Source organism: Pan paniscus, chromosome 4, assembly GCF_029289425.2.
Source record: "Pan paniscus chromosome 4, NHGRI_mPanPan1-v2.0_pri, whole genome shotgun sequence".
NCBI lineage: Eukaryota > Metazoa > Chordata > Mammalia > Primates > Hominidae > Pan > Pan paniscus.
This window is the reverse complement of record NC_073253.2, coordinates 89,350,958-89,365,211: the sequence shown is the minus strand read 5'-3', so window position 1 is coordinate 89,365,211 and position 14,254 is coordinate 89,350,958. Positions and strand designations below refer to the sequence as shown.

The following is a 14,254-nucleotide window of genomic DNA, read 5'->3' as shown; positions in this document are numbered from 1 at the left end:
AGGGGGAAAGACTGACATAAACCTCCACCTTCCCCAGTGATTTGGGTCTTTGTCCTAGAGGACTGCTTTGGTCTTGCCTCATTCCTTATACTGGGGCAGAGTTGGTGGGGGGTGGAGGTGGGACAGCTAGGACCATAAAAAGGGGTGGGGTTTTTTAGCAGTCAATATGCATGGACCTTGATAGTAACTCCAGACCCCACCAGGAACCTTGCCCAGCCACAGCTCTCACCAGCTGCCTTGTCTGACTATGTCCCTACCAGCAAGTCATGTCCTACACAGAACCAAGACAAGTGACCCTGCCAGACCATAAACCTCTCACAACAGCGGTCTCTCCCAACTTTAGCCTTAGCCAGAAGCCTCAGGAACCTACAAAGCACTGGCATTGGACCCTGCCTGACCAATCCTGCTGACTTCAGCAGCAAGCCTCGCCCACTCAGGGACTCTGCCAACTGGCCCTCTCAGAATCCCAGACAGGGCTAAGTGATGACGGTTTTTCCCTGCTGGAGCCAGCCTGTAAAAACTGGAAAAAGTGGACAGTTTCTCAAATATGCCGACACATATGAAAAAGTACAAGGACTATAACGTCAAGAATATATGACACTACCTAAGGAAAGTAATAAAGCTCCAATACCAACCCTAAAGAAATGGAAATCTACATATTGTCTGAAAAGCAGTTTTTAAACCATCTTAAAGAAGTTCAGTGAACTAGAAGAGAACACAGATAGACAACCAAACCAAAATCAGGAAAGCAATACATGAAGAAAATGAGAATTTCAACAAAGATATTGAAAACCATAAAAAATTACAGCTAAAGAATACAATGACTGAATTAAAAAATTTAATAGAGAGCTTTAAGAACAGAGTTAATCAGACAAAATAAATAATTAGTGAACCTGAAGAGAAGTCATTTGAAATTTTCCAGTTAGAGGAACAAAAATTTAAAAACTAATGAAAAAAGTAAATATTTATGGGACACCATTAAGTGAAATGATATATGCATTTATGAAATTCTCAGAAGGATAAGAGAATGAGAAATGGGAAGAAAGCATACTTAACTGAACAATAATTGAAAACTTTCCAAATCTGAGGAGGAAAATGGGCATCTAGATTCAAGGAGCCCAGAGGTTACGTCTGCACAGACACATCGTAATTCAGTTATGAAAAGTTTTGAAAGCAGCAAAAGGAAAGTGACTCATTAACTCACAGAGGATCTGTATAAAACTATCAGTGAATTTCTTTGCAGAATGTTTGTAATCCAGGAGAAACTTAGATGACATATTCAAATATTAAAATTAAAAAATGGTCCCAAGAATACTATATATACCACAACAATCCTTTATCATTGAAAGAGAGATAAAGACTGCCAGATAAACAAAAACAGGAAGTTTCCTACCACTAGACTTACCCTATAAGAAGTGCTACAGTGAATTCTTCAAGTTAAAATGAATAGATGTTAAACAGCAAAATAAAAGCGTACAAAAATACAAATCTCAGCCGGGCACGGCGGCTCACGCCTGTAATCCCAGCACTTTGGGAGGCTGAAGTAGGTGGATCACGAGGTCAGGAGATCGAGACCATCCTGCCTAACACAGTGAAACCCCGTCTCTATTTAAAATACAAAAAATTAGCTGGGCGTGGTGGCAAGTGCCTGTAGTCCCAGCTATTCGGGAGGCTGAGGCAGGAGAATGGCGTAAACCCGGGAGGCGGAGCTTGCAGTGAGCCGAGATCATGCCACTGCACTCCAGCCTGGGTGACAGAGCGAGACTCCGTCTCAAAAAACAAAAACATACAAATCTCATCAGTAACTATATTAACCAACAGAGTATTCCAATACTGTTATGATGCCACAAAAATTACTTTTAACATTAGCATGAAATTTGAAAGATGAAATTATTATAAATTACTATAACCACAAGAATTAGCTAATGGATACACAATATAAAACGCAGTAAACTCTGACATCAATAACACAAAGAGTAACAAGGGGGAGAGTAAAAAACATAGAGCTTTCATGTGCAATTGAAGTTATCAACTGCTTATAATAGATTGTTATAACTCTAAGGGGTTCAATGCAAGCCTCATGCAAATAAATTATGGTAAACACACAAAGCACAGAAAGAAAGAAGAGACTGGTTATACTGCTAGACTGCACTATTTGCTATGGCCAAGAAAAAAAAAATACATAGCATTGAATGCACTCAGCCACTCATCTTCCAGCATATCCCTCAAATGTCAGCATGGAAATCTCAGTCATCATTACAGTGGAAGAAAAAATATAGTTCTCATTTCTGGAATTTTCTTGTGCAATTCTAAAAGAGGAAATTGACCTCTAAATGTGATCAGGTAGAATGCTGTAACTCTGATTAATCCTCTGGATTGGAAGACCAACCAAATACGTCTAAATTATTAAATTAAATAAATATTTTAACATGTAAGCAAATAATTAAATAGAAGCCTTTTCTGTACTCATTTCAAGAATAACCCTTATTCCTTATAACTTCCAATTGGACTATTTTTAAAGGGCACAATAAATCATATTCCCAAACCACAATAAACTTGTTTGTATTATTTGATTTCAACATTCCTAGAGGCCTAGTTCCTAAAAAATTGCAAAGAAAATGTCTTGCTTATAGTTTATCAGAAATATTTGAAGACTGTTGTGCAATGGAAACATACAGTTCTTCTACTGTAGAACATTTTGTATTTGTAGCTACTAACCAGAATGCCAAGATTTATAGTGTATCAGGGCCGTTAATTAGAAAGTAGGGGATGATGGACTATTCACAGTCAATTTTAATCAGAGTTTAGATGTCTATGGTTTTTAAATGATTTCTGTTGTTTTGTAGATCTCATTTCACAGAGTTGCAAACAAAAAAACAAACAAAAATTGTTCTGATTCTGATCTGAAACATGCTGCATAATAATATTCACAGCCTCCTTTTTGGGAAAAGTTTGCATTCCTGATAAAGTGCATAAGAAACTTTCGATAAATTTAATAGGATAAAGAACACTTCTGGAGAAGTGGTGATCCACAAACCCATATTATGTCAATCACATATCTTATTATTTTATTCAAACACATATTCCCATGTTTCTAACCTAATAGTTATCTAAAGTTTCTCTTTTGTATAATTCTGATGAAGAAGAACTCTTATAATTGACCTATAGAATCCTCTTTTTGGCAACATGTTTGAATGAAACTTGCTCTTTTCTATAATTATCCAAAATTTTTGTTTCTTTTGTTTTGTTTGAAACAGGAGCAGCATTAACTAAAGCTCCAAGTGATTTTAATTAGAAATGTAACATGTAGCAAACAATAAAGAAATAATTGGAAACTTATATGCAAATAATTACATTTCCCACTGAGATTATTAAGTGATTTCTCTAGTCAATTTGAAAAATCTTCTGAAACACATATTTAAGAACATCATATAAGGACATATACATTTAACTTATAAAAATGAGACATTAAAACTAACTTGGGCAATATGGTACCATGTCTTGTCTGATATTGCAGATTTATTGTTTTAAAAATATTATCAATTTTAGGCCAGGCAAGGTGGCTCACGCCTGTAATCCCAGCACTTTTGGAGGCTGAGACGGGCAGATCACGAGGTCAGGAGATGGAGACCATCCTGGCTAACATGGTGAAACCCCGTCTTTACTAAAAATACAAAAAAAAAAAAAAATAGCCAGGTTTGGTGGCAGGCGCCTGTAGTCCCAGCTACTTGGGAGGCTGAGGCGGGAGAATGGCCTGAACCCAGGAGGCGGAGCTTGCAGTGAGCCGAGATTGCGCCACTGCACTCCAGCCCAGGCGACAGAGCAAGACTCCATCTCAAAAAAAAAAAAAAAAAATTTATCAATTTTTATGTGCCAGTTTTCTTGTGAGTATATATTTTTTGAAATCCTGATTACATTGTTTGAACCCAAAATAGAAACCTCAAATTATTTAGCACTTAGTATCTGTAAAAATTAGAAAGAAAATATCCATTCTCAGCAGAAGCTATGCATCATACGTAGTTATTGTAAAGTGGACCATAGAATAGATCTTTGGATTTTGTTGTTCTTCTCAGAAAATAACGTGGCTTTTTTCTTGATCTTTTATATATAAGTCCTATAGTTGCTATTTATTAATAAATAACAAGCAGTTTTGAATAGCTAATAACATCTTAATTTAAAAAGTAAAAAAAACCCTCTCAGATTAATAACTATCTTCGTAACTGCTGTATCAGATATTTTAACTTAGGAAAATGCTTTGATAGCTGCATTCTTCCAAAATCTATTATCATATTCTCCAATAATTTTAATTTCCTTCTCTTCATAACTTAAAAATCCTTTAAATAGACATTATAGCTTTAAGGTGTCTAAGGACAATAGCTACATATGGCCCATACTTATTTGAGTGAAAATAATTGCAGTTAATAGTTTGAAAATGACAAAATATTTTCAATGAAGCTCTTTGCTATTTAAAGATAAATAGTTTTTATTATTCTGAAAATCTTTGTGTAATCCTAATTTGTTCATAGGATGATGCTTCCTTTGTTTTTCCTTGTAGAGTGAGGATGATTAGAAAATTGCGTAGTTCAACTTCGATCTTCCTTTTCCCCAAAGAGGTGTGCTACATGCTATCCACTGAGAATGCATTAGAAGAAAACTTTCAATGTATTTTTTTTTTCAGATTGTTTCAGTTTTTGTTTTGTTTTTCTGTTAATTTTTTGGGGGGGGGATCAGGCTTTCTTTCTTCAGGGAAATTGACTTTCAATTGTAGGCATTCATTACAAAAAAGGGTCCTACACAAGCAGGGCTACTTAAATTCTCTTAGGCACTTAGCCAAACTTGTCACCTGTTGTTATTGTTGTTTTATATAAGGCAAAGGAGTTGTTATAAAGATAATTTCTATTTCTGAAGTTTTAATTATAACTGAAATGTTGGTAAAAAGACTTGAAGGATTTCCTCCTCTGTATCCAAAGAAAACAAAGAATTACACAGTCTATAAACATATGAGTAGAAAAATTGTACAATACTGATTATAATTTTTTTGACTTTAATCTCATTTAGATTCAGTGCAGAATTTCAAGAGCATCAAGAAAATACACAATTTATATATACACACACACACATATGTATATAAAATATAACATTCACTTGCTATGAAAAACCATTTTGGTCACTATTTCATTTCTAAACTCAATGTATATATGCAACATTAAATGTTCTTAAATGTAAGAAGGAATCAGTTTTCAAAAATATAAATGAGTACTTATTTTCCTTGGAATTAATGACAACATATCAAATGGGAAAAATGCAATTTTCTTTGTGGAATCTTTTATAAGTCTCAATGCTGTGTGTGCTTTAAAAAGTTTATGTTAGAAAAAAAGTTAAAGATTTTTTCATAGCTTTCATAAAAATTGCTTTATAATAGTGTGACCACAGGAGATATAAATACCATAAAGTGAGGCAAATAGTGTATTTTATAAATAGAACCAGCAGTATCATACATTTATGGGATGCTGTAAATCATCTGAATTTTAGTTCTCAGAAACAATGATTACTTCCATTTCAAACTCTGTATTACTCAGTAAAGTAGTTCTGTTGTATTTTAAAATATGCTCCTACCCTCACACTGATCAGCTTCATTCACTATTTTCCAGGACAGAGCTAATGCTTCCATCTACGGAAAAATTCATGGTCAAAATATTTTCATGCATGTGACATGAAAGTCATAAAATTTTAATGATTGACATTATTCTGATTGATTATTTTCTAGTTAACATTTAAAACTTAAAAATAATGATGCTCAGAGTAAAAATTTCTTTATTAATATTCTGTAGTTTAAAATGCTTACAACTGTGTTAAAACATACACTCATTCTTTTGTAGCACTACAATTATACAATTACAAATAGTTGTTTTGCAATACTATTAAATTATAATTACTAGGGTTATAAAATTCAGAGTAACCCTTGGATGACCAAAAGCTTATGACAAATGAATTGGCTGTGTGCACCTAAAGTCTTTTGGCATATAATGGTGTGCAGTAATACAATGTCAAGCTTTGTCACCAATGCTGAATGAGAGAAGTGGTGTCGCCATTATTAGTCCTGGAAGAAACCGTCATTATGCCTCAAATTTGAAGCCTACATAGATAATTTTATTCAAAATATAGAAATAAATTAGGATAGGTTTATATTTTGATTTGGAAGCCACAAAAGAAATGGATAATGCTTTAGACATTGTAAAATGTTTTTGAAATTTGTCTAATATTATTAAAGAATATATAACATTATCTCCAATGAAATAACCAGATTTTTTCTGTTTATTGATTTAATAAAACAACATTTATGCAAATGCATTCTATTACTACTAGCTTTGACTATTTCTCATAGGTGTTTTAATTATTCTAATATTTTAAGTGCTTTTCTCATTCTAATTTTAATATTCCCATTGGCCCAAATTGTTTCACGTTTTATATAATATATTTTGTTTTTAGGAATATGGTCATAATGAACTTAAGTTTTATTGAACTTTGGCCAGAAGATACAGCATGGACAAACTTGTTTTGTTTTTGGAAAAGCGTTTAAGTATTGAGTTGCAAAATATTCATTTTGAATATTTTATAGATTCATTAAAATTATGTGCTCTGCCTTTATAAGATACATTAGCCACATACAATAGTAATTTATTTTCTGGATTCTTAAAACAGCTCCACCATTAATTAGCTGTGTAATATTGAAGAAATCACATTAATTTTTGAAATTTATTTCTCTCATGTATGTAATGGAGATAACTTTAGTACCTACATAACAGTATTCTTCTGAGGATAAAATGAATTGTGTTTATCATCAATGAAGTATTTATCAAAATGTAAAAGTACTTGCTATTTTATTTCTATCAAATTGTCTTTATAAACTTACTCCTTCTATACGTGTTTAAAGCTTTTGGAGTTACTAAGTGCTAAGAGTGATGCACCAAACTATTTCTCTGCTTTGCTTTTTCGCTACTGCTACTCATACTACAACTGATAGCATCATTACCATTTCCTTTATTTTTAATGATTTAAGGGAAGTGTCCTATGTAATGTTGAATCTACAAATACATATACATACTGGCATACATACACACACATAAACACATCTGTATTGATAGTTTCTTGATTTCTTATACACAAATAAGAAAAGTTAATTTGTATTTTCAGTAATGGTGGGTGCTATGATCTGAATGTATCCTCTCAGAATTCACATCTGGAAACTTAATCACCAATGTGATAGCATGGGGGTGGGATCCTTGGGGAAATTAGATCATAAGAGCGGAGGCTTTAAAGATGGGATTAGTGTTCTTATGAAAGAGGCCCCAGAGAGCTACCTTGTCCTTTGCACTATGTGAGGACACGACTAAAAAGCGCAATATCTTAACCGAAACACGGGCTCTCAGCAGACATTGAATCTGTCAGCACCTTGATCTCAACCTTCCAGCCTCCATAACTGGGAGGAATAAATTTCTGTTTTCTGTAAGCTGCCCAGTTTATCATGTTGTGTTGTAGTGGCCCAAACACACTAAGAGCAGGTTAAGTTATTCGTACAATCACCATGCTTAATAGAATAAATACTACTTTTTGAAATATATGGTATTTGAAAGAAGGTAAAGACTTACCAGGCCAAAATTGAAGGAAAATTGAAACATAAAGGAGTAAACACATACTTGAAAGCCACATTTAACTAAGAGGTATTTGCCAATCTGGAAAAGCCAAAATTCTGTTTTGAGAGACCTGTGGGATAAAAAGAGACAAAAATGAAAACTGGGTGTCTAAATAAGTTGTATGTTTTTAATTGAAAACCTCTTCCCAAAGAAACTAACCACCAGAAGTCTTGGAAGTATAATAGCACATTACACAAAAGAAAAATTAAAAGGATTTATATAGGCAATAGAAAAAAGAATTGAGGGGTATTTTCTCTGACACAAACAAAAATGAAGAAGATAGAAAGGACCAAATATTTGGAAATTCTAAATTACAGTGACTATGAAAAACAGTAATAAAGTATCTGTTGGGTTTTAAAACGATAGAACTGAAATCTACGGCATCGTATTTATATAAATAAATATAAAAGTTTGACTCATACAGCAGAGTCTGTAGTTGTAAAACCCCAGCTTATGCAGGAAAGTAAAGATACCAATTAGTTTTCAATTTGGTGGCTTAATGATGCATGCCCTAGGAAAACGGAAATAATATGTGTGGTAAGTAGAAAACTGAAGAAGAGGAAATTCCAAAAATTAAAAAAATCGTTAATTTAAAAGAAAGCAGAAAAAATAAAAATATCAGGCAAGGCAAAGCAAAAAAAGTCAGTAGTTTGAAAATTACAAAATATCGTTAAATGTGTTTACAGAAATATATTGAAATATACAGGTTTTTAAAAATGAGTATCAGACAGAATTTTAAAAATCTAACAGACTTCTGGCCTCCAGCTCTGATATTTTAAGAGCTTTGAAGCCATCACTCTGATGAAAATCGGGCTGAACAAACTTAAAAGAAAGCTGAACAGTGAAAATCAGCAACTTTTCTAGGATCCGTCAGAAAATTGAGGTCACCAGGAAAGCAGTCACCATGATATCTAAAAACAAGTAAATCCGGGCATCTCTGCCAAGGAAAGCTTACTTGGAGCAAAAGAACAAGAGCTATAAACTTATAGAAACACTTAAATGGTTACTTTGAGCAGTTGCTGGAAGCTGAGGGTAGACTAGCTGAGAGTGAGTAACTTCCAGGGGTCTGAATCTTAGGGAGTGCCTCATATTTTTATGGGTCTTATCTCAGGCACTCCACCAGATTCTGCAAGTAAAGAGCTGATAAAGATGTGTTCTTTATTCCAGCATGGGGAGGAGAAATATAAGAAGTAAAATCATTCAAAATATATTCTCATACTGTAATAGAATTCACGGAAATCAATAACAGGAAGATAGTTGAAAATACTCAAATATTTGGAGACTAAACAATAAATATACTTCCAAATAACATCTGTGTCAAAGAAAAAACATGAAGAGAAACTAAAAAAATAAAATTGAACTAAATAGAATTGAAAACACTATTTATCTAAAAGTGTGGAATGGGATGAAAACAGTACCTAGAGGGAAATATATAGTATCCCATGTGTCTGTTAGAAAAAATATCTAAAATTTAATAATCTAGGCTTCCACGTTAGGAAATGAGAGAAAGAAGATCAATTAAAACCAAAAGCAAGAAAGAGAAAAGCAACACAATTAGAGCAGAACCAAAAAGCAACACGATTAGAGCAGAACTAATGAAATTGAAAATAGAAAAACAATAGAGAAAATTAATAAAACCAGAAACTTGTCCTTTAATAAAATGAATACAATTGATAAACCTCCACACAAATTAATGAACATGAAAAGAGAAAAGATGTGCAATACGATATCAAAAAAGAAAGCAAGATCAGTACTACCAGTTTCATGAATATTAATAACAATCTTTGAACACTGAAGGGATAAGAATATTGTGAATAACTTTATATCAACAAGTTGATGACTTAGAAGAAATAGAAAAATCACGTGAAAGACACAAATTTCCATTGATCACATGGGGAGAAATAGATAAACTGAACAGGCCTATATCTATTAAAGACACTGAATAATGTTTAACAACTTTTCTCAAAAGATAACCAGTCCTAGATAATTTCGAATGTGAATTCTATTGAACATTTAAGGTAGTATTGGTACCAGTTCCCTCATTCTCTAATAGAAAATAGAGAGCACTCCCAAAATTACTTTTATAACCTTCATAGCAAAAACAGAGATATTTTACAAAAAGATAATTACGAGCAAATATCTCTTATAAAGATATATGTAAAATTCTCAACATAACACAAGAAAATCAAATTCAACAACATATAAAAATTAACACAACAAAGTCACATTTACTCTAGCTATGCAGTGCCAGTTTAATTTAAAAATCAAACAGTACACTGGTTCTTTTCACGTATCACTCGGCAGTCAAGTGCCTGGGAGATCAGTGGCCAGTGTACTGCCGAGTGATACGTGAAAAGAACCTATGTCAGGACATGCGGTGGTATCAGCACTGCTGTGAAACATGCAGGGACTTCTATGCCCAAAAGCTGCAGCAGAAGAGTTGACCTCCAGCAGGCTGGCTGGATCACAGCTCTTTGCAATTACATTATTTATAAACACACACACTAGCATGTTTTTCAGACCAAATATTATCAGATTACATATAATTTAATCAAATTAATTTATTTTTTTTGCCTGCCAAACATCCAATGTGGTGCTTGTTTTGGTTACACAAACATTTTGATTTATACTATATGGCTTCATAAATAATTTTATATGAATGAATTAGTTGGATCCAGTAATATAATAAAAAGAAAAAGGAAAAAAATAGATCATTATACTTAAAACAATGTTTCATTGTTTGTTAGGGCTATCTCTAAGGTGCTACTCTCTCCCCACCAATAACATTGAATTATCCAGAATGTATACTGACTTAGCATAATAGTTTAGGTGTATATGAAGAGAAACTATTTTTGTTTTTTTGGTGTCCTGCTGCAGAATTAGCCCATTTTCTGTCACCTGCAGGAGATGTGTAAACATAATGAACCTCATGCTGTTGAACAGGTTTTTAGAGAATGTATTATGAATTTGGTTCAGATTTATAGACATCCATAGGAAAAATTCTGCTGTAATTATAACCTTATTTTGATATGGAAAAGAAAAGTCAAAATAGAGACTTTGATCATGTTCATGAACATGTACTTGAACACAAGTATTGTAACAATGAAACACTGTAATGATTTACACTGAATCACAATTGCACTGTTGATATAGTGTAGAGAAATCGTTAGAAATGGCGACATCTTACAAAAAATGTGTATTATTTTAACATGTTATCACTAGATTTTAGCTTTTTTTAAATATTTTTAACAAAGAAAACATTGATCCACCCATTTCCCTGTATCTTTTTAGCAGATTTATTAAAGAGTATAGTACTTAGCCTCACGAATCATAATTAGAAAATTTACTAGTATTTCTCAGCCTTTTCCCTAGGAACAAGGAAAAACAGAAAGCATATAATACGGTGGTCGTTTCATTGTGTTTTTCTTCCTTTTAAAAATTAAAAAGTTTTACAATTATGTGAAACGTTCAAAAGCCAGCTTAAAATTTTTCTTGTGAGAAAATATTGTACATGATTCACATGATTTCTTAGATTTTTCAATAAAATATGTAAAACTTCAAAAAAAATAAATAAATAAAAATAAAAAAAATAAAAATAAAAAAATAAAAATCAAACAATGTAACCTACTACAATAGGCAAAAGAAGAAAAATCATACTGTTACCAGAAAATCAGGTGTTCAGTCTAGGTCCTGCTGCTGGCCACAAAGAAAGCTAATCACTGAGAAAACAATTATTGCCAAGAAGGCTATAATTGGGTGTTGCAGCCAAGGAAATGGAAGATCAGTCTCAAATCTATATCCTTGATGGACTAAAATTGGGGGTTTATGTAGCAGGGAAGAAATGTAACAATGTGTAGGGAAACAGGAACTCAGAAGGCTTCAGGAAGCAATCATGATGAATGAGACTCAGCATCCCATTGTCTGGTGGTGGTGATTTGGTGAGTTTCAATTCGTTGATCCATTTTTGTGTGAGGCCTGGAGGTCCTTTCCTGAGGAAGGGAATCAGATAAAACAGATGCTAAGTTTCCAGCTTTAAGACTAGAAGTGTCCATTTCTATATTCACCAGAAAACTATCTGTGGGACTAAAGTTGAAATATTTAGGTATAAAGCTGAATAAAGGATTTATAAATATATATAGTTTCTATTCAGAAAGCAGAAAAGCTATGATGAGAGAAATCAAAGATTGTAATAAATGGAGAGATATTGTGTGTTCATGGGATGAAAGATCCAATTCTGTTGAGATGTCAGTTCTTTCCAACTTGACCTGGTAAAATCAACTCAAACAAGCTATTTTGTAGACATCAAAAAACTGAGTGTAGAGTTTATATGAAAAAGCAAAATATGTGTTTAAAAAGCCAAAACGATACTAAAGAAGAACAAAGTTTTAGGCCTTACAGTACCCATTTTGAAGGCTTACACTAATGCTACAGCATTCAAGTCAGCATGGTATTGGAGAAAGAACAGACACATAGATCAATACGCAGATTAAAGAGTCCAAGATATATACATACTAATCTTTAACAAATGAGTAAAGGCAAATCAATTGAGAAAGAAAGCTCTTTCAACAAGTGTTACTGGATCAATTTAAATCCATATGCTTGACAATGAGTCTAATAAGATATCCTAACACCTTTCACAAAAATTAACTAAAAAAAAAAATCAGCTAAGCACAAGTGGCTCATGCCTGTAATCTCAGTGCTTTGGAGAGTGATGTAAGAGGATTGCTTGAGGCTAGGAGTTTGAGATCAGCCTGGGCAACATAGTGAGACTCTGTATCTACAAAAAATAAAAAAAATAAACAATGGGGCATGATAATCTATGTCTGTGGTCCTAGCCACTCAGGATGCTGAGAATGGAGGATGATTTGAGTACAGCAGTTTGACTCTCTAGCGAGCTATGATCGTACCACTGCACTCAGGCCTGGGAAATAGAGTGAGACCCTGTCACAAAAAAAATAAAAAGGAAGAAAAGAAAAAGAAGTCATAGACTTAAAAAATTGCAAAACATCTAGAAGAATGTATAAGACAAAAATCTAGATGACCTCAGGTTTGGCAATGAGTTTTTAGCTACAACACCAAAAATGTGTTCATAAAAGAAAGTAAAATGTTAAATATGGCTTTAATAAAATTAAAAACTATAACTCTTGAAAACACACTGGTAAAAAATTAAAAGATACACCACAGTCAGGGAGAAAATATTTACAAAACATGTACCTGTTAAAGGACTTGTATACAAAATATAAAAAGAATTCTTAAAATGAAGTAAGAAGAAAATAGCAAATAACTAAAAATGGAAATATATCTAAACCAACCCCTTACCAAAGTAGATACACAAATAGCAAATAACCATAGGAAAGATGCTATCATTTATCATCATATAATTGAAAGTTTAAACAACAATGCAAAATACAATACACATATTAGAATATTTAAAATAGAAAACAAACAAATATAAAACAGGAAAAGGACAATACCAGAAACTGAAGATGCCAAGAAATAGGAACTCTTCATTCATAGCTTGTGGAGATGCAAAATAGTACCACCAGTTTGAAAGACCATTCTTACAAATTAAATATAGTCTTAGCATACAATCCGTCAATTTCTTTTCTTTTATTTATCCGACTAATATGAAAACGTATATCCAAACAAAAAATTGCACATATATTTAATAGTTTTATTCATAATTGCCCCAAACTTGAAGTAACCAAAATGTTCAATACGTGAATGGATACTCACACTATAGTACACGAAACAAACAATGCAATATTAAGCCTAAGAGACATGGATGAGCCTTAAATGCACATTACTAGGTTAATAAAGCCATCCCAAAAGGGTTACATACTGTATGATTCCAATTACATCATATTCTGAAAAAGGCAAAATGTTGAGTGGTTGCCAAGACTTTGGAGAAGGGTAGGTATAATTCAGTAGGTAAAGCATAGGGAGTTTTTATGGCGATGAAACTACTTATAGGATTCTGTAATTGTCTGAAAATAATGCTGTGTTTTAAAAAATCCACTGAACTTTACAGAACAAAGAGTGAAAGAATGTATTAAAAATATCACTTATAAAGGTCAAGATATTTCAGTATGGTATGCAGAAAATAACAAACTTGGTTGTAAATGTAGGAAACAAGTCAATGAAGGATACATATTGAAGTCATAAATATTTAAAGGTTTCACTTATCTCCCAATTTGGTGTTAAGATATAATGCAATGTCAATCAAGTTACTAAGATAATTTTTTAAGTGGAACTTGAAAACTTCTACCTAAAATATATATAGAAATTTAAATTGTTGAGACTATTAGAGACACTCTTGAAAAAGATCAAGCCAGCAGGTATGGCTCAGATTTCAAAATGACCTAAAGTTGCAGCAAATAGAATGTATTTTCTGCTTAATTAAAATGAAAATACAGTTTATCAACTACGTTAGATGCAACTAAACAATACTTAGAAGAAAACTTGTAGCACTACATGTCCATAATAATACAGAGAAAAAATTAAAGTCATAAATTCAGCTTCAACCCTTAGAGACAAGGAAGTGGGGAAGATACTGACCT

General features: G+C 32.8%; 1 long non-coding RNA gene across 1 annotated transcript in view; it reads right to left on the bottom strand.

Annotated features, from left to right (window-relative positions):
• LOC117980328 (uncharacterized) overlaps positions 1–14,254 on the bottom strand; it is a 259,995-nt gene that overhangs the window by 47,316 nt on the left and 198,425 nt on the right. The window contains exons 6-7 of the long non-coding RNA XR_008625401.1: positions 11,358–11,683; positions 7,650–7,764 (exon numbers count right to left, since the gene is read on the bottom strand). This is a non-coding gene — a long non-coding RNA (uncharacterized LOC117980328). The remainder of the gene's footprint in view (positions 1–7,649; positions 7,765–11,357; positions 11,684–14,254) is intronic.